The sequence below is a fragment of the Dipodomys spectabilis genome, unplaced genomic scaffold, assembly GCF_019054845.1.
Source record: "Dipodomys spectabilis isolate Male_0828 unplaced genomic scaffold, ASM1905484v1 ptg000081l, whole genome shotgun sequence".
In the NCBI taxonomy this organism is placed as follows: Eukaryota; Metazoa; Chordata; class Mammalia; order Rodentia; family Heteromyidae; genus Dipodomys; species Dipodomys spectabilis.
Genome location: NW_024870758.1, coordinates 14,881,248 through 14,902,596, shown reverse-complemented (window position 1 = coordinate 14,902,596; position 21,349 = coordinate 14,881,248). Strand labels below are relative to the sequence as shown.

The following is a 21,349-nucleotide window of genomic DNA, read 5'->3' as shown; positions in this document are numbered from 1 at the left end:
CCCACTAAAATCAAGAGAGATTTACAGCATTATGACTGGCTTGTTTCTAACGACTGAACCCTTCTTTCAATCCAGACTAATTTTCATTGTAGTACTCAGCTCCTGTAGTATTAGACAAAACACAATTATTATATCTCCTTCTAGGAGACTGTAAGATCCATGAGGGGAGAATTCTGTCGTTATTGAGTACTCTTGTATCTCTAGCCTCTAAAACAATATGCAGCACACAGTAGGTGCTCAGTACATATTTATGGAGTAAATGGTCTCCCCAGACAGGTCTCTAACCTCATTCCTACACATTCTTCCATGGATCTTGGCCAACTAATAGCAGTCACACTGATGAAAACTGAAAAAAAAAATGTATTGCCTTCCTCCTGCCTCCTCCTCCAGGATTAGTGACCTGGTCTAGTTCCAATTTCTGTGCTAACTAGATATTTGAGGATACAGCATCATGAGACATTGCTGCTCAATGAAATACCAAATGTCTACTCATGACCACCATACCAAATGGAAGCAAAGAGCTATACACACCTCATGCTTTCAACGAAAACAGGTAAAATAAATGACTTTAAAATAGTACATAGTTTTTCCTGACACTGAGTTACTGGGTGTCAGGAAAACTGCTTTCTAGTCCAGGATCTACCACTAGCTACAACTTCACCAAGTCCTAGCCTGTTGGTGTGAAGACAGCTAACAATGCTGAAACAAAGCCATGATTTTAAGCAAGCAGGACTTCTCAGAAGGAGGGTTGGGGAGGCCCAGGGGAAGGGTGGGGAACAGAGGGCCTAGCAGAACTACCTGTAAGCTTTTTTTTTCAAGAGCACATGGCCCCTCCTAGAACAACCATCCCCCACTCTCAGAGCCTTAGAGTGAGTCACTGTCAGGATTACTAAGAAGAGTAAGAAATCTCAGAAATCCTTAAAACTCAGACCTTTTAAGGCCTTTGAGGAACAAGATCAGGATTTACTCTTCTCAGTGACACCTACCATGGAATCCAGCATAGCATGCACCCATCTGTTCTGGCTATTCCAACCTTAGCTCCTTTACTCCCTCCCTCAGCTACACCCTAGACTTTTCCTCTTGTACTGAATATCCCCAATTTCCCTTTATGCCAGGCCTTGATGAATCACTTGCCATTGCCTGTAGGAGACACAAGTCACTGCCCACCTATGAGTCCTCCAAGCTATCTCACTTTCTTCCTTGAATTCTGGTTGTGTTGAGATATGGAACCTCAGGGAAAGTAAGGCTGTCTCCCAATTGCATAAGTCTGCCTGGACAAAAGATGATACCCCCTCTTCCCCTCTCCCTATCACTGATGTAGGAGTGAAGTTATGACCATTCAGGCCAGTGGACCCTCAGTGGCACAGGAGACTTCTGGAGAAATTTACTTTTCTCATCTAAAGGAAGACTGAAAAGTTAGTCCTGTCCTTCATGCTATGTTGGATGTGAAGGCAAGATGGAGCTCTGATCAACCCATAGAAGGTAGGGAAAAGCAACTTCTAAAAACTCCTTCCAACCAAGAGCAGATTGCTTTGAGCCACACACACACCCCAAACACCTTAAGGGAGACAGTAACATACCCTGCTTGATATTACATTGCATCAGAAAGCACTGGAGCTGAAACCTGACTGCATGGTGTGGGAAGTTTTTTGGCCATTTCTCCCTTACAACCTACTCATCTCCAGTTTTGATTGCAACCATGGTTCTGTTGGGAGGTCTTCACAGAGTCCCAGGACAGCCAGACCACATTATCTCCATGTGTATTCCTACAATTAGACTGTGAGCTTCTCAAAGAAAGCAAGCACTCTCCCCATCATGAAAGGCCCTGGTATGTGCTGTGTTGAAGAAGTGAATGAAAAAACAAAACAATGAATGAAAAGTGGACACACAGGGTTCTTCCCATGCCTTGGATGAAGCCTTGACTAAGAAATGATGGCACAGGCCATTTATTCTCTATCTAGTATCTAGTCTATCTGAACTTTCTTTAGGTGTTTGGGAACAAGGGCAGAGATTAAGTAGTGATCGCTTTCCCAGAACTCAGAGCACTCTCTGGGAGGTTTTCTCCTCACTCACAATTCCTGTAGTTGGGATGGAACTGTGTATAACAATGGCTGAGCTGATCATCCCAAGCACAGATAGACCTGTGTAATAAGTCCGTCCCTACTGTAAAAGCCCACCTCCAGTCTGCTGAGACAGCTTGGCCCTGCTTTGATTCAGTGTTTCAATAAGACTTACTTTAAGGATGAAGGAAATGGAAATGAGGGCAAGTTATCTATCTATCAATGCCTGAAGATGAGGTGCCAGCCTTATTTATTATTCCATGCTATGAGCCAGTTTATACAAGAGAATAAAAGAGTTTAGATGCTTATGGGCAAGAACTAACGCTGGAACTTCATGTGAGCTCCTAGCTTTAGCTAAAACTAAACCTAAAACTTCCACTTCTTTTTTCAGTGAATGCCTACACTGCATAAGGCAATTTTCAAGTGAGCAAAGTCCAATCCAACGAGAAGAATTCTGACAGAGTTGTTCATAGGGAGAATAGCTTAATAACACCCCCTTTTTTGTGTGTGCCAGACCTGAGCACTGGCACCTCTCGATTTTGGTGCCCTGGAGCAATGCCCACCCTGAGCAGTCCAGGGTGGTACAGAGAGAGACTCACCCCCAATTCATACACCTCCTCAAGGCTGCTACCATAAGCCTCCTGATCTCCCTTCTGTTCAGGAACGTGCAGGCCTTTGGAGACCTCTGGAAATCTTAGTTAGCACATGGGGTGGTGGGGGGGACCATGGAGAATTTCATCAAGCAGTGTACAACGTATGGTATAACCATGATGATACCTTTAAGAAAACTGAGGCTCAGCAAAGTTAAGTCACTTACTCAAGGTCACAGAGCTAGTCGTTGCAATTCAAATATCACATCACACTACACTTCTGCCACTTTGTCACTCGGGTCCCTAACCATGCTCCAGGGCACACAGACCCGCAGCCTCCCTATTCAACCAAAGCCCCGTGGAACGGAAGCGGCCGGGCAGCCCCAGCTTTTCAGAGGCCCTGGTAACGAACTAACGTGTTGGTTTGGTTGTTATTTAACACCAAAAGTGAAGGGCCAGGCAGGGGCAGAGGCACCCGCGCACGAAGCACCGCGGGGGGGGTGGGGGGGGGGGAAGAAGGCAGAGCCCGCTGGCTCCCGGCTCCACCGTCGGCTTTGAACCCCGCACAACCCCGCACCCTCCGCAGTAGTTTGCCACCCCCTCCTCCGCCCCTTCCCAGCCTCTCCCCTCCCGCACCAGCACTGGCCCGCGGCGCCCGGGGTGCTCGGAGACCCGCACAACTCCTCCCCGCCTCGCTCCCCAGCGCCAGTGTCGCTGTTGGCAGTGGCCAGTCCGGCCCCGGCTTCGGGACCGCCACCCCGCCGCAGGCTCCCGGCTCCCGGGGCGGGCGCGGGGCGGGGCGGGGCGCAGCGCCTCGCCCGCCGCAGCCGCGCCGCGCCGCAGCCCCCGCGCGCCCCTCCAGCCCCAGCCCGGCTCACCTGCGCGGTCCGCGCCGGCCGGACCTCCCCGCGCCCTCGCGCCAGCCCCAGGCTCGGGCTCCGGCGCGCCCGCCCCGCCGGTGGGGAGCTGGCGTTGGTAGCGGCCGCGCGGGGCGGGGCGCGGCTCCTCCCCGCCCCGAGCCACCTGGGGCGCGCGCGGGAGGGGGCCGGGCCGGGACAGGTGAGCCCCGCCCGCTGGGGCCGCCCGGGCTCCCCGTTCCGCGTGGAAAAAAAGCACGAAGATTCTCCGCAGGGTTGGGGTTGGGCGGGGAGGGGAGAAGAGGAAAGATCGGGGGTGGGGGAGGCCAGGGCGAAGGCTGGCGCCCTCCGAGCACGAAGGGCGCGAGTCCCAGCCCTGGAGTTGCGGGTGGGATGGAGATCGGGAGTGAAAAGGAGAAGCTGGAACAACTCAGCCCTGTTCGGATCACTCCATCCTATCCACACCTCAACTCACACACACACACACACACACACACACACTCCTTTTAAACTACAAATAAAGCAATCATCTCAGTGAGTGATGTTCTCCCCTCTCCTGTGATGTAAACCCCAGCCAGGACAGACAGGAAACTTGCCTTAAACAAACCCAGGGCAGAGCAGGGGTTCATTTACTACCTGTGAGTTCAGCTTGGTACTCGTACTGCCCCCCCTTCCTCCCCCCCCCCCGCCCCCGCAGCCCAGACTTGCTCCAGCATCGTTCCTATCTGATCAAATGAAAGCCTAAGTCAGGTTGCCTGGCTTGCAGGCACCCTTCCAGTCTGCGCTACTTCCGTCCCCAACACTGCCAGGCTAGCAGCTGGCTCGTGGGTGGTCTACACGCCTCCCCCTCCCCACCTCCACCTTTATAAGTGGACAAACACATCTTCAATGTGGAATTTTCACAGACGTGGAAACTGAAACCGAATGGTGTCCTGCTAGACTTGCCCTGGTAGGAAAGCAGTCCAGGATTTGGGCAACTGGTCTAGGATCCCAGAGCTGGTGGCAGAGCTGAGCCTGGAGCCCAGGCTTGCACCACTAAACACAGCAGAGGGTGAATGCTCTGACCTGCTGCTGAGGAAAGTAGGACTTCTGCAAAGAAAGGGCAGGAGTTTGCTCCAGCCATGGTCCTTTCAAGGACAAGTGTGACACAAGCCCCTACCCTGGCATTTACTGAGGCCACCAGCAGCTTCAAAACACAATGATATATACATTTATATACATATATATGTATATATATATACATACATATACATATATATGTATATATATATACATACATATATATATATGGTCATGGGGCTTGAACTCTGGGACTGGGAGCTGTCCCTCAGCTCTTCAGCTCAAGGCGAGCACTCTACCACTTGAGCCACAGCACCACCTCCAGTTTTCTGAGTGGTTTATTGGAGATAAGAGTCTCACAGACTTCCTTGTGAGGCTTTTCCCTGGCTTTGAACCACAGATCCTCAGATCTCAGCCTCCTGAGTAGCTAGGATTACAGGCATGAGCCACCAGTGGCACCGGCCAGAGTGGTATATTTTTTAAGGGTTTCACTCAACAAACAAATGACCACACACACACACACACACACACATTGATATGCAATACTGCCAGGCACACATATTTGATTTCATTTATAGACTCATATCCATGCTGGCCTAGGGATGTGGCTCAAGTGTAGAGTATCTGCCTAGCTGCCTCGCAAGTGTGAGATCCTGAGTTCACACCCCAGTACCACCTGGAAAAGAAGGAAGCGGAGGAGGGGGGAGGGGAGGGGGGAGGGGAGGGGGGAGGAGTAGGAAGAAAAGGGGGAACATAACATTCCAAGGGTACTACAGAAGTGACTGTACAACTTGAAAGTGGCATGGAAATCATTCCTTCTTGAAACTGTTTGAGGACACTTCTGTGGACAACATATTAAATCTTCAAGGGCAAACATGGAGCTGTCTAGTAAAGGCTGCATGCCAGGGTCAAGTTGCCTGGTATTACACTGAGCAAGACCAACCTGAGAAAAAGTCACAGGGGCTGACTTGGATATGCCCTGCCAAAGTTGCTTCTCCTTCTATGGTGAGTGGAGAAGCTGGTGACTAGGGGTGGAGCTGTGGTAGAGCCTCCCCCTGGAAAAGGGCCACTGGTGCCAGCAGGTGGAGATGAACAAGGGAGCCACTCTGGGTCCCACATACAATAAGAGCCTGGCCCTTTTCATGTGTTGGTTTCAGTCAGCAGAGCGTGTGATCCACCACTGGGATTTAGGATCCACCCACTGTGTGTGATCCTGGTTGGGCCAGCCTGTTAAATGATGCCATCCAGAAAGGCCTGTGATGATCAGGAAGGCACAAGTTCTTTCCTGATGCCACTAGAATGCCTTTACTACCACCTCCTCCTTCTTTTCTTCCTCTTCCCTTTCCCTCTCCCATCTTCCTCCTCTTCCTTCCTTCTACACCTTCTCCTGGCATTACTAAGCAGTTTTAGACAAGTGGGGGGGGGGGGGGGGTTAGGGGGGGGAGTATATATCTCTACTAAAAGTTTCCTACTCAAAAATGGTATCTGACAAAAGTCTAACACTGTTGTGAAGTACAGGAAATAATGCGTGCAAAGTGCTTGAGCAACACAACATGAAGCAGTTGCTCTGACGACAGAGCCTCACTCTCATGGATCTGTGCCAGTGCATGGTGAGTTCTCTCATACTTTGTAGACACCAAGAGCTGGAAATGGGTACATAAGTCACTGATTGACTTCTTAAGACTCTCAGATCAATTAACTCTTGCAAATTACTGGGTTTATTATTCTTCATTCTTTGCTGGTGCCTAGGAAAGTGACATTGGAACTAGGTAATCTTCAGTTTCTTTCCACATAGGAAAAGAAATTTTGAAAGTGCTTGATCGTCACGCTATATTTACCTCCCTAATTTTTTTTCCTACATTTATTTAGGACTCAATGTGTATGTTATGTGAATGCTGTATGTTATTTTCTCTCTGAGCACATTTTCCAATGAGTCAGAGCATGTAATATTCCTAGCACAGAACACCACTCAGTTAATTATAAGCAATATGGGAGTGGTATGGAAAACAGCCAGATATTTTGGGATTAGGAAGAGCTCCAAATTCAGGAAAAATCATCTTTATTAAGCAATCAGAATTTAAGCTCACTGGCTTGGAAGTTGGAACTGTTGAATTCAAAGGCAGTCACCACTTAGAGTCTGTTAATGACCCCGTGCCTCAGTTTCCTCACCTATAAAATGAGATACTAATAAATCATATGAAAAAAAACAAAAGGTATAAAAACAAGAATAATAACCTTTAGTGAGTGGCTCCATTTTTCTCAGTACTGTTTGAATACTGAATTCTCTTTTGAGAGCTAGCCTTAGAGTACAAACTCTCAACCAAGGATCCCAGATTTTGTACCTGGATTCAATATTCTGTGTCTACACACATTTGTCCTAAAGAGCTGTCCATAGATGTCCTTGGCTATGCAAAGATGTGTGGACCAAGAACCAGAGTCACTGCCATCCTGTCAGGGGCTTTGGAGGAGAGAGACTTGTCCTAATGCTCCTCCACGCAGGCCATGGTTCCCAAACATCCTCAGGGAGAAACTGACCCTGGTCTGCCTGAGACACTGGCCAGGGGAAATTCTGACTCTGAAGAGAAAGTGAGTTCTGAGTAAGACAGCACTTCTCACCTCCAGGTGACCTCACGTTCAATCACAGGTGAGTGAGCAGGCCCAGAGGTCAGGACAGCTGGAAACACATCTGCCCAGGAGCCTCCGTGCCACTCCACCCTCCCAAAGGAAGGAAGAGAAATGTCACCCGATTCCACAACTTCAGCACACCCAGTCAACACTCTTAAAGCAAAGAAGAAATAAAAAACTGTGGCCACATCTGTGTTTAGCCCTTTACATTTTAAAGAAGCCTTTCTTGACATGATTGCATGGGAAAGAGGGCCCTACCCCCCCCACACACACACATACCCCTCTACATAATCACATCTAACTAGTGTGACTATTTGAAGGCCTGAGGCTATTTAGCTAACATATTCAAGTGACATCCTACAAGGACTTAGACAGGTCTCGCTTCCTAACACCTCAAGCTGATTAGACACTAGCCCTGGGCCTTGCCTGGGGGGCAAAAGGGAGAGAGGACAAGGGTCTGTTTGGAGTGTAGAACTGTGTAAGCCCCACTCTGGGAGCTACTTCCTTCAGGTAGGAGGGGGGTGCAGGCTGCAGCAAGGGTGGTTATCAAACTGATATTTCAGGGATGCCCAGAAACACCAGCTCCCGAGTGGTCAGACAAAATCCACGATTGCCTCTTGCTGTCTGTGAGACTCTCCAGCTTTGTAAGGACAAAGAATATGTGTGGTGTGGTGTAGTGTGGTGTGGAGTGTGTGTGTGTATTTTAGTTTTTGGGTTTTTTTTTTTGATGTTCACCACTCTCAGAAGCCTGATGTAGCAGAAAGTTGAAATAACCTTCCCAAAGTATGTTGGGCATCCATCTCACGTACTTGGCCAGCAAGCAGAATTTCCAAGGTGGCAGGCTGCAGCTCCATTTCCCTGAGAAGAGGACTATAAAACAATGCAGGTGGCTTCCTGGGTCTGTGCTTGACCCCGAGGCTGGGCAGGGAATCAGTTCTTCCATAGCAATCCCTCAGCATTATTTTTTATCCTAATGGAGTCACACCGTGGGCCAGTGCAATTTGCTTGGCGGTCTAAAATATACTAACTCTTTTTCCTTAGAATTCAGAACAAGCAGGGAAGCATGGAGGGTCGATGTACAGTCTGTTCTTAGAGTTGCTGGCTATAAAATGTCCTTTTGGGTTTTTTTTATTATTGTTTTATTGTGATGGGGATCAAATTCAGGGGCTTGCACATGCTAGGTAATAGGTAAGCACTCCACCACTGAGCTAAATCATCAGCCCTTGGTGTTATATCATCTTTGTGTATATGTGTGTGTGTGTGTGTGTGTGTGTGTGTGTGTGCGTGCGTGCTTGTGCGTGCACGTGCACATGCATGTGTGTACACATGAGCATGTGAGATCTGAAGACTGCAGTTCAAAGCCAGGTTGGACAGGTAAATCTGTGAGACTCTTATCTCTAATTCAAGTATTGGGGCTTGAACTCAGGACCTGGGCATTGTCCCTTAGCGTTTTCATTCTTCTTGAGCCACAACTCCACTCTGGCTTTTTGGTGGTTAATTGAAAATACCTTTCCTGCCTGGGCTGGCTTCAAACCATGATGCCCAGATCTCAGCCTGCTGAGTAGCTAGGATTACAGGCGTGAGCCACCAGAGGCCAGCTTCAATTTACTTCTCACTTTCAAAGGCAACATAAACATACTTCTCATTTGTAGGTAAGTAAGGGATTATTTTCAATACTCAAGTAGAGAAAATTCTTTGTGAAAACTCAAAATTCTAGCAATCCTTCTTTTATGCTTGCTGTCCCTTCTGTTGATATCATTCTCCAGATCTTTCCACAGATGCTGCTCTTATTCACAGAAGCCTTTTCTGACCACCAGGTTCAAAGTATCCCCTCCACAGCCACCAAATGTACTAAATAGTTTTAGAAAGTGCTGTTCACTTGTTTCTAATTTGTGTTGAAGGAAATGAGTCTATCTTTTCCTGTCACCACCTCTACCCAGTTCTGCTGAGTATAAGGCAGATATTCAGATAATAGGTGAAAGAATGCATGATTGCTAACACTGTGGCAGAAGGCTTCAGTTCATTGCACGCAGAATTCTGCTCCTCCGGTGTGAGGTGACTTGGATCTGCGAGTGAAGTAAGTAAGACTGGAGCTCTCTCCCTGCTGTCCTCCTTGGCAATGAGGCAGCCCCAGGAAAGTTCAGCCCTGTAGCTAAGAACATGGGCTTTGAAGCCATTTTTACCACTTCCCAGCTCTGTAGCATTGGGCTACCTAGCTTTCTTCATTTGTATACTGAGAATAATAATACTTCTCATCTTTTCCTTGTAAAAGATTCCAGAAAGCACATGTAGCACTATGACTGGACATCAAGTAAGATACTAGGTGCTTTATGTGATTAGGTAATGTGCTAGAGGCATTTGGTTCATAAGGGAAGAATGGGATCTTCTGAAACTCCAGTCTCAGAATCCCAAAGTGATGCCACGTGCTGGTGGCTCATGCCTGCAACTGTAGCACTGGCACAGATCCATGAGTGAGGCCCTGTGGTCAGAGCAGCTGCTTCATGTTGTTGTGTTGCTCAAGGCTGAGATCTGAAGATTGCAGTAAGTCTGTGAGACTCTTATCTCTAATTCACTATCAAAAAGCCAGAAGTAGAGCTATGGTTGAGCAAATATACTGAGACAGCATTCAGGCCCTAAATTCAAGGGATTGGGCTCAGGGCCTAATTTCGAGCCTCAGGACTGGTGGGGAAAAAAGACTTGAAGTGCACAGGGCCACTGGCACGTAGTATAAACTCAACAAATGACAATAGCAAAACATTTCCACATAACAAATAGCAATGGTTAATCAAACTATGTTAGAAAGGGCTGCAGTATCATTAATCCTGTTTTGCCACTACAGCTCTGATCTTTTTGTGCCACGGGCTAGAGGGACAGATTGAGGGGAATGTTCTGGGCAGGGATTATCTGCTGGCAGCATGAATGCTATGAGGAACTCATCTGACCTCGCTGGGTAGAACCAGCTGATTCTCAATCTTAATGTCCCTTTTCTATTCAACGCTTCTATTATCTACCAGATGTTTTCTCATATGCTGCATGTATTCTGTTCTATCAATACAGTCAACTGAAAGTCCATTTGAAAGGCACTGTTGATTTATAACTCATAAGGAAAACTGTGAAATGCATTTGATAAAACTTGATAGATTTGTGAATGACAAGTAGAGAATGGGGCAGTAACAGAAGGAATCCAAGCTTTCCAGTCAACATAACAATGTGAACTTGGACAAGTTACTTCACCTCCTGAGATTGGTGGTTCCTTATGGGTTTGCCACCTGAACGGAGTCAATACATAAAAAGCAGAGGCCATGATCATATTTTTCTTTTTGGTCGGTTGTGGGAACTGAACTATGGGCCTGGGCGCTGTCCCTCAGCTCTTCAGCTCAAGGCTAGCGCTCTACCACTTGAGCCACAGCGCCACTTCTGGCTTTTTCTGCTTATGTGGTGCTGAGGAATTGAACCCAGGGCCTCATGCATGCAAGGCAAGCATTCTGCCACTGAGCCACCTTTCCAGCCCAATATTTTTCTTTTGCTGAGGAGAGGACTGAATTGGGCAGTGAGGTCTGATACAGAAAGGAGTTCTCAGATACTTGGGCTTGCTACAGAAAAGATCCTGTTTTCAGATACCAATAGAAGTTGAGTGCTTTTGTATACAGCTTGGCTAAATGACTCCTAAGAGTCTTTTAATCTCCCTTTAGGGAACTTGCTTAGCTCCTGCAAAGATCCTGCTGGGATTTCATTTCTCAGCATTAACTATAATTACTGGGTTTCTGTTCTTATATGTGGGAAACGACATGAACTTGAATCATGATTTGGGGTCAGAACTTTGGGTCCTAACGAGCCTCCAGAGTGAAAAGCCACAAGGCACAATACAGAAACTGGCCTGAAACCCTTTTCCCTGAGCTTCTTCACAGTGACTGATATGTGCTGACTCATCACAATAGCCTAAGAGTGGTTTGGCCCCTAAAAGAAGAGAGAGAGAAGTGAGAACAATGAATTGCATGTGTGAATTGCATGTATCCTACACCTCAGCTCATAGGCTGAAACCCTGGTCCCGATGTGACAACATTATGAGTGGGCAGTTGAAGAGCAAGTTATGAGGAGGATCTTTTCAAGAATGGATCAGTGCCCTTAAAAAAAGCCAAGAGAGCTCTCTTCTCTTCAGCTGTGTGAGTACATTATCAGAAATCAGGGTCTGCAACATGGAGGAGGCCCCTCAAATTGTGATCCTAAGCTCAGGCTTTGGGCTGCCAGAACTGTGAAAAATAAGCACATTATTTATAAGGCACCTGGTTTGTGATATGTTTTTTGTGGGGGACAGGTAGTCACAGGGCTTGAACTCAGGACCTGGGCACTATCCTTGAACTTTTCTGCTCAAGGCTAGCACTCTACTACTTTAAGCCACAGCTCCACTTCTGGTTTTTGGGTAGTTAACTGGAGATGAGTCTCACAGACTATTCTGCCTGGGCTGGCACCAAACCATGATCCTCAGATTTTAAGCCTCTGAGTAACTAGGATTACAGGCTTGAGCCACCAGCACTTGGCTTGGTCTGTGATACTTTTGTTATACTATCCCCAGCTGACTAAGAGTGAGAAAAAGGAAGGTTTCTAAATAAAGAGCTAAAAAGTAGATGATTCCTAATGCCTCTCTCTCTTCTTCTGTTTGTTGGTGATAAGATAGAAGGCAATAGATGGGAAATACCTTTTCTAGGAAAGTTTTTTTTTTTTTACACTCCCTTATATTTGGGCCAAATGCTTTCTCGCAATTTCTCATTTAATCCCTACAACACACTATTAAGAATAGAGGACAATGAGCTAAATCTCAATAATATAAGTGTGAAAGATAAGGTGCTTGATTTTCCGAATAGTTAAAACATGTTGACCATGTTTCTAGCTGATGGATGGGTAGTTCAGTCAGATTCAATCCTAGTCCATCTTTATTCCCATTAGAGACTATATCTGCAATGTCATTGCCAGATAGCCCAAAGTTCAGGAGAATTTTGCTGTTGCATTGCCACACCAGAAGGGGGCACTAGAAGACAGCAAGGACACTGGAGGTATGAGTTGGAGGCCAGGGGTGTAGGCAGGCAGCTACTATGGCACTGGCTGAAATAGTTAGCATTCTGTTTGCTGGACATCTGCCACCAGTCTGGACTTTCCAGAACACAGCATCAGAAATATCCCAAGACAGGAGAGGCACAGGTAATGGAGTCTTGAATAAAGGGAGCTAGGAAGGAAATCCCACTTCTGTTTCTACCCTGTTCTGTACTTGGGCTTGCATATGCATGCGTGGTATGATTGGCATGTTTACTCTTTCTAAAACATAAAGCTCTAAAATGAGATCCAATTAATCATCATGACAGGTCATCTGTCTTCAGTGGGGGCTGTGATGGTTTTCAGATATCCTTGTGGATGTAAGGATGCCCCTCCAGTGCCATCCATACTTTCTCCAAGAGCCTGATGAGATGGGCAGTGCTGATAAGTACTTGGAAAAGAACCCGAGGAAGAGATCCGCTACAGATGTGCAAGTGCAGAAATAGGTGATGTCCCAAAGAGAAAGAACTCAACATGGATCAGAAGTTGTCAAACTCACAGTGACTGTGGCACTAATAGTGTGCTGTGTCATGTCGGAGCCAGGGTCTGACATGGGTAAGGGCACGGTTGAAATGCAGCCTTCCTTTAGAACAGGAAGTTCAGACCAGGAACCCCACCACCTGCGGCAGGCATCTCCGTGGTTATTTTGACTCACTCCCCATTTAAAACAATGAGGCCTTCAAATCCTACAAATAGTTGCAGAAGTATAAAGTTTTGAATAAATCCTTTTTTTAATGCAGGATTTCAGGGCCTCACAATCTTGCTCAAGGCTGGCATTCTACCACGTAAGTCACAGCTCTACTTGTGGCTTTTTGATGGCTAAATGCAAATAAGTCTTCTCACAAATGTTTCTTCCCCAGCTGACTGAAAGAGCTGTGATCCTAAAATCGTAGCCTCCTGAGTCACTAAGATTACAGGTGTGAGCCACCAGCTCCCATCACTAACTTTTTCATAAATTGTTTACTTTTTAGAGATTGGTTGCTTGTTATCATTATAGATTTATCGACACACACACACACACACACACACACACACACACATCCATGTCACTGTTTTGAGGCAGTGTTACCAGTAGTTGAGAACCAAAACCTCAGAATAAGACTATGGGGATTTAAATCCTTGCTTCTCCTCTTGCTAGCTGTGAGACCTTGGGCAAACTACTTAACCTCTCTGTGCCCTTTCCTTGCCTGCAATGGGGAGACAATGGTGTCTAGCTCATGGGGTTATTAGAAGGATTAGATGGATTAATGTATGTAAAGCACTTAAAACAGTGTCTGGCTCACAGCCAGAATAGTCTCTGGAATTGACTGCTTTCTGTCCTTCCTGAGCACTTCAAGCTCCTGACGCCGTTTCATGTCATCTAGAACAAGTTAGTCAATTTCTCTAATTTCATATACATATCCTGAAGGAAACAGATTTTGTGGTGGGTAAATCTTTGGGAGGAGCTATGCCCTATGAGAACTATTTGCAATCTAGTCATGGGTCAGGGTTAAAGTTTGGCAAGTGCTAGAAGGAGACCTGAGTCAGCAGAACCTTCTTTTGCTGCACAGGGGGAGCAGAGCCAATGGAGAATTCAAGCTTTGTCATCCGGGGTGCTGCAATAAGAAAGACCTGCCGTGAGGGTGACCTGTAAGTTTTTTGCTTTTTTTTTAAACATCAACCATTTTGAATCCAACTAACCACAGAGAAATTGGTGTTTTCTTTGCAGATTGGATAAATAACCACCAAATGCCAAAGGGAAAGTAAAAAATCCCATGGCTCAGTAGGCTTTCTGTCAAATGATCCCACATTTTCATCTGATGTGTCAGGAGAGAAGCCTCCTGCTTCTGCACAATCAGAATCAGGTACATAAGACAAATCGCAAGATATAACCTGTCACAAATGCTAGATGTAAGCTGCCACACACATCACTGGTAATTGCCTTTGCAGATCACTGCTTTAGTTCCATTTTGTCCCTCAGACACTCCAGCTTTGCGCTTCCAAGCAAAGCCCCAGAACAGTGCAGAGCTTAAGGCAGGAAACCTTCACAAAGACACTTAGGAACTTATCAGAGCAGCCATACTGCATTGCTGGCTGATGCATGCTGGGATCTGTAGGGGGTCACTGCCCATCTACCTCAAATTTTGCTTTGTAATCTTGTTCTTTCAGAGGACTGCTTTCCCACCTTAAACAGGTTGTCAGTCTGAGAATTCACCTACCCACATTGGAATACTGGAGCTTACCTTTAACAAGTTCTCCTGAGTTTTTGGAGAATAATTTAATTGATTAAAATACAGAGGCTTACTGGCTGGCTCTTACCATTAACCACACCAGACCTAACAAACAAACAAACAAACAAACAAGCAAAAATAAGAACAAGGATCTTTACATACACAATTCCATGAATGGTAATGAGATTTCAGTGACCCAAAGTAAGTCTTTTAAAGAAATCTAATAAGTTAACACACACACACACACACACACACACACACACACACACACACACTGTCCTGCCATTTATTTCCAAACGTTTTAACTCCAGGGTCTCCATCTTCTAATGGGTCTCAGATCTGTAGCCTTATACTAAGAAGTGAAATAGGAATACCAACAGCCCAATCATTCCCTCAAAATGCCAACACACTTTCAGCACATACAGGGCTCCAATTGGTTAGCAAAAGGATGCCAATGCTCTCTAGTCTTCCATTAGAAGAATTGTTTTCTCAGGCAGAAATTCAGGAAATTAGCTCATAGAGTAATCTATTGAGCTTCTTCTCTGGATCCGTTTCCTTTTTCCTTCCTTTACTTATTGACTGCAATACTCAGGGCCTTGTTCTTGCTGGGCAGGTGCTCTACCCTTCAGTCATGCTTCCCAGCCCTTTTGGTTCACATTATTTTTTGAGCAGGTCCTACTTTTTGCCCAGGCTAGCCTAAATCGTGATCCTTCTATTTATGATTCTTGTGTTGCTGGGATGACAGGTGACAGATGTGCACTGCTTCAACCAACTTTTTATTGAGACAAGGTCTCTTGAATGCTTTGTCCTGACTGACCTTGAACAGAAATTCTTCTATCTCACGTTCTCAGCATTGAAGTAGCTGTGATTATAGGCTTGAGTTATGGATGCAGAAGGCATCACCCAGTGATTGAATTTTTCTCTAGCATTCACAAAGTCCTGGATTTGGTCATGAGCAACACACACACACACACACACACACACACACACACACACACACACAGAGCTAATAAGACACTTTTTTAAAAATCTGCAGCTATCTGTTCAGAGTTGTAGGACAAACAGGTATTTTTTTTTTTGAGTGACTCAATGAAAAGAACAACATTGAGCAGATATTCAAGCAAAGTTAAAAAAAAAAAAAAAGCAAACAGTGAAGTTGACTTTGTTCCTGCTGCACATCAGAGTGGCTGCTTGTTGAAATGCAATCCTTTCAGGGCAGAGTGTGGCTCCTTTACACCTACCACTTTAACAACCTGAGTAAGAAAGGCCCTGAAGGATGACCAAATAAGGAAACACAGACCAGCCAAAGTTTAATTCAATTTTATTATCCATTTTTAATATTTTTCAAATTATACAACATGCAATCTGCCAGAGTACCATAAATCTTCATCTTAGAATCCAAGAGATAACCAAAACTTTCCACGGGCTAGGGGAAGGTAACTTCCAGATCCTTTGAGACACGTACTCTCGTACTGCACCGGTTCTCCATTCTCCCCCTCAGACCACAGGAACAAGTTTGTGCACAACTTTTTAAAAATGAAAACTACTGTACAGATACATAAAGCCCAGAGAACACACATCTGCAGTACACATCACACTTTACAAACAAGACACACGTAATGCTACAGGATGCCTTTTCCCCACCCTCCCCACCCCCATGGCTGCACACCGTGGAAAGTCTTTAAAACTGATAGACTCATTGTAAGTAAGCCAACTTCATGGTTTGGTGACTCCTTCAGCAATTGCTTGAAGGTATTTAATACCTTTTTTAATTTTAAAAATGTCTAAATTGTTAGTGTTAACTGAAGTTGTTTTATAGTAGGGTAGAATCTTTAGCTTATTCGAGATAATTGTGATGACACAATGGTGAGATAATGAAGAAAAACCATCCCATACATTCTGCCAATGAAGAACTTTCCAATATGTCTTCTAGTTAAGAGTCCCAATGGCGCCAGCCCTGCTGAACTGAGCACTTCAAGAGAAGATCATTACAAGCATTTATTTATGTTTGGTTATTCCTCCAGGAAGGTGGAACTGGTAAGTTCCCCTTGGATCCTGCTGAGGCATGATTCTTGTCTTAGAGTCTCACTTGCTTATGTGAACTCAAGGGCTTCAAAAAGTCACTAGATACTATATTTTAGACAAACATTTTTTTATTTATCCCCATATTTCTACAAATTCATATTTTGTTAATCATATGATACTATTTCCTTTAAAATCTTAACTACTCTTATTGTTCTGTCTCTACTACCTGACATTCAATAAAAGCAAACTGTACAGCATTTGAAGAAAAGATAATTTGCATACAGAATTCTTTAAGTAATTGACCAAAAACTCAGCTGGCATTAATGTATTTCAAGTTCTAACCGTAAATCTTGCATCTCAAACAGTATTCTCTTAAATTAGCAACACATCATCCTGCAGGGAGAGATTATTTGCACAAATCATCCAATTATTCTCTGACAGCACCAAAGAGTAAACTTCCCAGAAGTAGCATGAAATAGAAAATTGTTCAGAAGAGAAAAAAATTACATACATACACACTAGTAAAAGCAGTATACAACCAAAAGAACATAATCATATACTTGGAGGTTCAGAAATGAGGCTTTACATTTACAATATAGGAAGCAGTCGTGTCTAAAAAATAAAAAAATTGCATAGGTGTACCATTTTGTAAAATGCCTAAAACATGCCTAAACCTAAACATAATAGGTCCTGATAGAACAACTGGCTCATTATACAAAGTGAAATTTAGGTGTCCACTTGAATAACTACATAATGCAATCCAATGAGGTGCCTACCTTTTAATCACAGTGGAGGAAAACTAGATCAGAGATCCTATAAAGATTGAAGCTAGGTGAACTGACTGGCTGATCAGCAACTAGCCGAATTATCTTTAAAGGACATCAAAGCTAACTTTCTCTGTGAATAAAAGTCAAGTGAATTTTGTAAGGCCCTTGTAGAGATCAAGTAATATGGAACTACAAATGAATGTTTCCTTTTGAAACATGAAAGGGCCAAGTGATCTTCAGAAGTAGAAAAAGGGCACCCAGGGAAAAATTAGTTTGGAAAGAATCTAAAATAATCCATCTTTTGATAGATATTCACGAAAGCTAAGAAAATCAGTCTCTTGTTCAATTTTCAAGTAATACAGTTGCCCAGTGGACAACAGTATGTAGTATGGATGATGATGATTTAGCTGGCAATCCTCTCAAAGACTTGTGTTTCACCTTCCACAGTCAGAAGCACACATATGAACACAAGTGTATAATTTGTGGCATCTGTTATTACCTGATAAGGTTTGTGATACCTGTCCTACAAGGACCCTTCTATCAGACTCCAAATAGGAGTTGAGCTGTTATGTTGGATAGACACTGGCAACAAAATAAAATAAAATAAAAATTTTTGAGTGAGTGCAAAATCATTATTGTAATGAAATAACTACTTCCCTTTCCTTTCTTCTTCCCCCACCAAACAAAACACAAAGTGCAACATTTAACAAATAAATTAGGTCAAAACAGCATTGCTTTGTTAGGAAAATTTTATACAATAAGAATTTGAGGCTGGGAACCAGTGGCTCATGCCTGTAATCCTAGCTACCAGATACTGAGGTCTGTGGATTGCAGTTTGAAGCCAGCCCAAGCGCGTAAGTCTGTGAAATTTTTACCTCCAATTAACCAGCAAAAAGCCAGAAGTAGAGCTGTGGCTCAAGTGGTAGAGTGTTAGCCTTGAGTGTAAAAGCTAAGGATAACACCCAGGCCCTGAACTCAAGCCCCGGTACTGGCAAAAACAAACAACAACACCACCAAAAAATACCCCAAAAAACTTTAGAAGCCAATGCACTTCACACGTGGACATATACACGCAGGGACACACACACACACACACACACACACACACACACACAAACACACACACACACACACACACACTGATCCATCCTCATATGGCCACAAGAAAGCCCAAAGTCTCTCCTAGCACACACATCATTCTAGTGGGACGGCCACAGGAGACAGTGTCAGCTTACACTGCTTGGGCACATACGATGAAGGATGGGAAATATCACTGCAGTTAGCTGTGTTGTCAACAGATTTACTCCCAATTTTTTCAAAACAATAGCAGCAGACATGATCAGCTTACTTGAAGCTCTGTCAGTTTCCCTCAAAGCTTACTACATGGAGATTGATCCTTTTAATATGCACAACTGGAAGTTAAGGGAGTCTGCTTTAGAGCCATGTATTTGAATAAAGTAATAGATAAGAAAGAAAAAGGGGGGGAAGAAAAAAAAAGAGTTCATTTATACTGATTTCTTCTAATTGTGCGTAGAACACAAATCTTAGTTGGTGCCAAAGAGAGAATCCAAATACATAGCCTAAAATGATGACTTAAAATAACAATGTCATGGCAACTTATTCACAGACAGGCAGATTTTGTTAATTACTTTCCCCAAGAGCTTTCTTTTTCAACTATTGGAATGATGCTGAATATTTTGTTGTTTTGTTTTGTTTTAGCAGTACCTGTTCAAGCATAAGATGGTGAGGCCATCCCCAATGCAGGTTCTGGAAGGATCGGGGAAGAAGCGAGGAGGAGGGCAGCCAATCTCCACTCATCCAACTTGCAGTAGTTTTCAACACTCTCGAAGGTATGATGTTCAAATCAACAGGGCCAGCAGAGACTAGTTGCTGCAGGTTCAGTAGCAGGTAGCTCAGAGGTGAATCTCATGACTTTTCACATTTACATAGTTGTGTTTGAATGAACAAATTCGGCATTGCTACTGTTGGATTGTTTTTCTGCCTTGAAGAAATTTGCTTTGCATTGTTAACAGGTGCCATACTAAAAGGTGTATATCACAGATTCCAAGATGTAACCAGGATATTCAAAATGCTCCTCTGGGGTAATTTGTTTTCGGAAAAGTGTTCAGAATGAAAATTTTGAACCCTATAGCAGCACTTTTTTGTTCCCTAAAAATATAAAGTAATGTGTTTATTTTACAGGAAACCAGACAGTGGAGGCAGAGGATGGCCACCGGCCTCCGGCACTTGGTTGTTCCCTCCTAGGGAATGGCACATCAGGGCACTCCGATGGGACTGTGTACTGCAGAGAGAGCAAGCTCCAGGGACCCCCCCAGAGACCACCCAATGCCCTGGAGGCTGAGTCAGTGGTAATAGTAGTAAGTGGGTCTTCACTAACCATCTTCCAGTTTCTCAGAAAGAGAAAAGTCCAAGTACACATCTGTACACACAGAAATTCTACATAGCTCAAAACACCTGAAACCGGTGTACTGCAGATGGCTGGAGTAAGCAAATGGAAAAGAAATGGAAACCATTGGGGGTGGGGGGGGGGGGTGGGAGGGAAGTAAAGGAAGTAGTGATTAATGTAGTCCTTGACATGCTACGTAGAGTCAGATCTGTTGAAAGAGAACCAGAGAGGAGACAGGAGTTAGAGGACTCAGCAGAAATTTACTGCAAAGGATTGCTTTTTGAAATTCAAGGTGTTTAAAATACAAATACATGTGAGCACTGGTGGCAGAGCTGGGCACTGGTGGCTAACATCTGGATGCCTAGCTACTCAGAAAGCTTAAATATGAGTGAGCATCTCAGTTCAAGACCAGCCTGGACAGAAAGATCCCTAAGAATCTCATCTCCAATTAAAGAATCTCATCTCCAGCAAAAAAAAAAAAAAGAAGAAGAAGGTGGAGCTATGTCTCAAGCAGTGGAACACCAGCCTTGAGAAGGAAAAAAAAAAAAAGGTAAGCAAGAGCTGGGTACTGGTGGCTCATGCCTGTAATCTTAAGCTATTCAAGAAGCGAGATCTGACAATCATAGTTGGAGGCCAGCCTGAGCAGGAAAGTCCATGAGACTCTTATCTCCAATTAACTACCCCAAAACCAGACTTGGAGCTGTGGCTCAAAGTGGTAGAGTGCTAGCCTTGGGCAAGAAAGCTCAGGGACGGCGCCTGGTCCCACAACCGACAAAACCCCACAACTGACCAAAAAAAAAAAAAAAGCTAAGGTCCGGAGTTTAAACCTTAGTTCTAGCACACACACACAAAATTAAAAACAAGCAAAATTAATTTTAATAACATTTTATGTAATCTGATAGCTTCAAATATTATCATTTCAATATGCAACTAGTATTATATACAGAAAGATTTTACATGGCTATTAGGTAGCTAACACAGCCTCCAACTTCTGGTTTTAAGTATTCTGTGCTGACACAATTTCAACATTCTCTTTCAAAAGTCAGTATCACAAGGCAACTCCTTTTCCCTAAGGAGACCATCAAACAAAATGGCTCATTTACCAACATTTGACATCACCAGGTGAGTCAGGCATGGACTGGAGCTCTCTATGAGAAGAGGTTCTAGTTCCAAAAGGATCATTTCACCCCTTCCAGAGTAATGGAATTCCCCAGTACAACACCTCCCTTTATATTTTTATTAGAATATATTAATTGCACAAAAGGGTTTCAATGCAACAGCACCATATATCCTATAAGGCACATTGATCATCTCCCCTAAGACATATTGATCATATTCAGCCCTACTATACTTTCTTATGCTCTTCTGCTCTTGTTTTAATGAGGCTCACTGTTCTATTTTCATACATGTGTATAAAGAATGAACTTTGATCATATTCTTCACCAATCACTCTCCCTTCACCACCCCGGCCCCTACCCAAACAGCCTCCCTTCTATACTCGTGACATTTTTTTTTTTCCTTTTTACCTTTTAAGGGTCTAGTTTTCTCATGTGAGGAAAAATATTCAATACTTGTCTTTCAGAGTCTGGGCTACTTCAGTGAACGTGATAGTTCCACTCCACTACCTAGCAGAGGTTCCTCTGGCCCTGGACAGGGCTCCA

General features: G+C 44.4%; 1 protein-coding gene and 1 long non-coding RNA gene across 2 annotated transcripts in view; both read right to left on the bottom strand.

Moving 5' to 3' along the window:
- The window catches only part of LOC122110807, a 158,356-nt gene extending 154,757 nt beyond the window's left edge, over positions 1-3,599 (bottom strand). The window contains exon 1 of the long non-coding RNA XR_006147915.1: positions 3,529-3,599. This is a non-coding gene — a long non-coding RNA (uncharacterized LOC122110807). The remainder of the gene's footprint in view (positions 1-3,528) is intronic.
- Positions 3,600-19,451: 15,852 nt separating this feature from the next.
- The window catches only part of Kif5c (kinesin family member 5C), a 156,368-nt gene continuing 154,470 nt past the window's right edge, over positions 19,452-21,349 (bottom strand). Inside the window, exon 26 of the mRNA XM_042683474.1 lies at positions 19,452-19,896. The gene's annotated coding sequence lies outside the window, so the exon portion shown is untranslated. The remainder of the gene's footprint in view (positions 19,897-21,349) is intronic.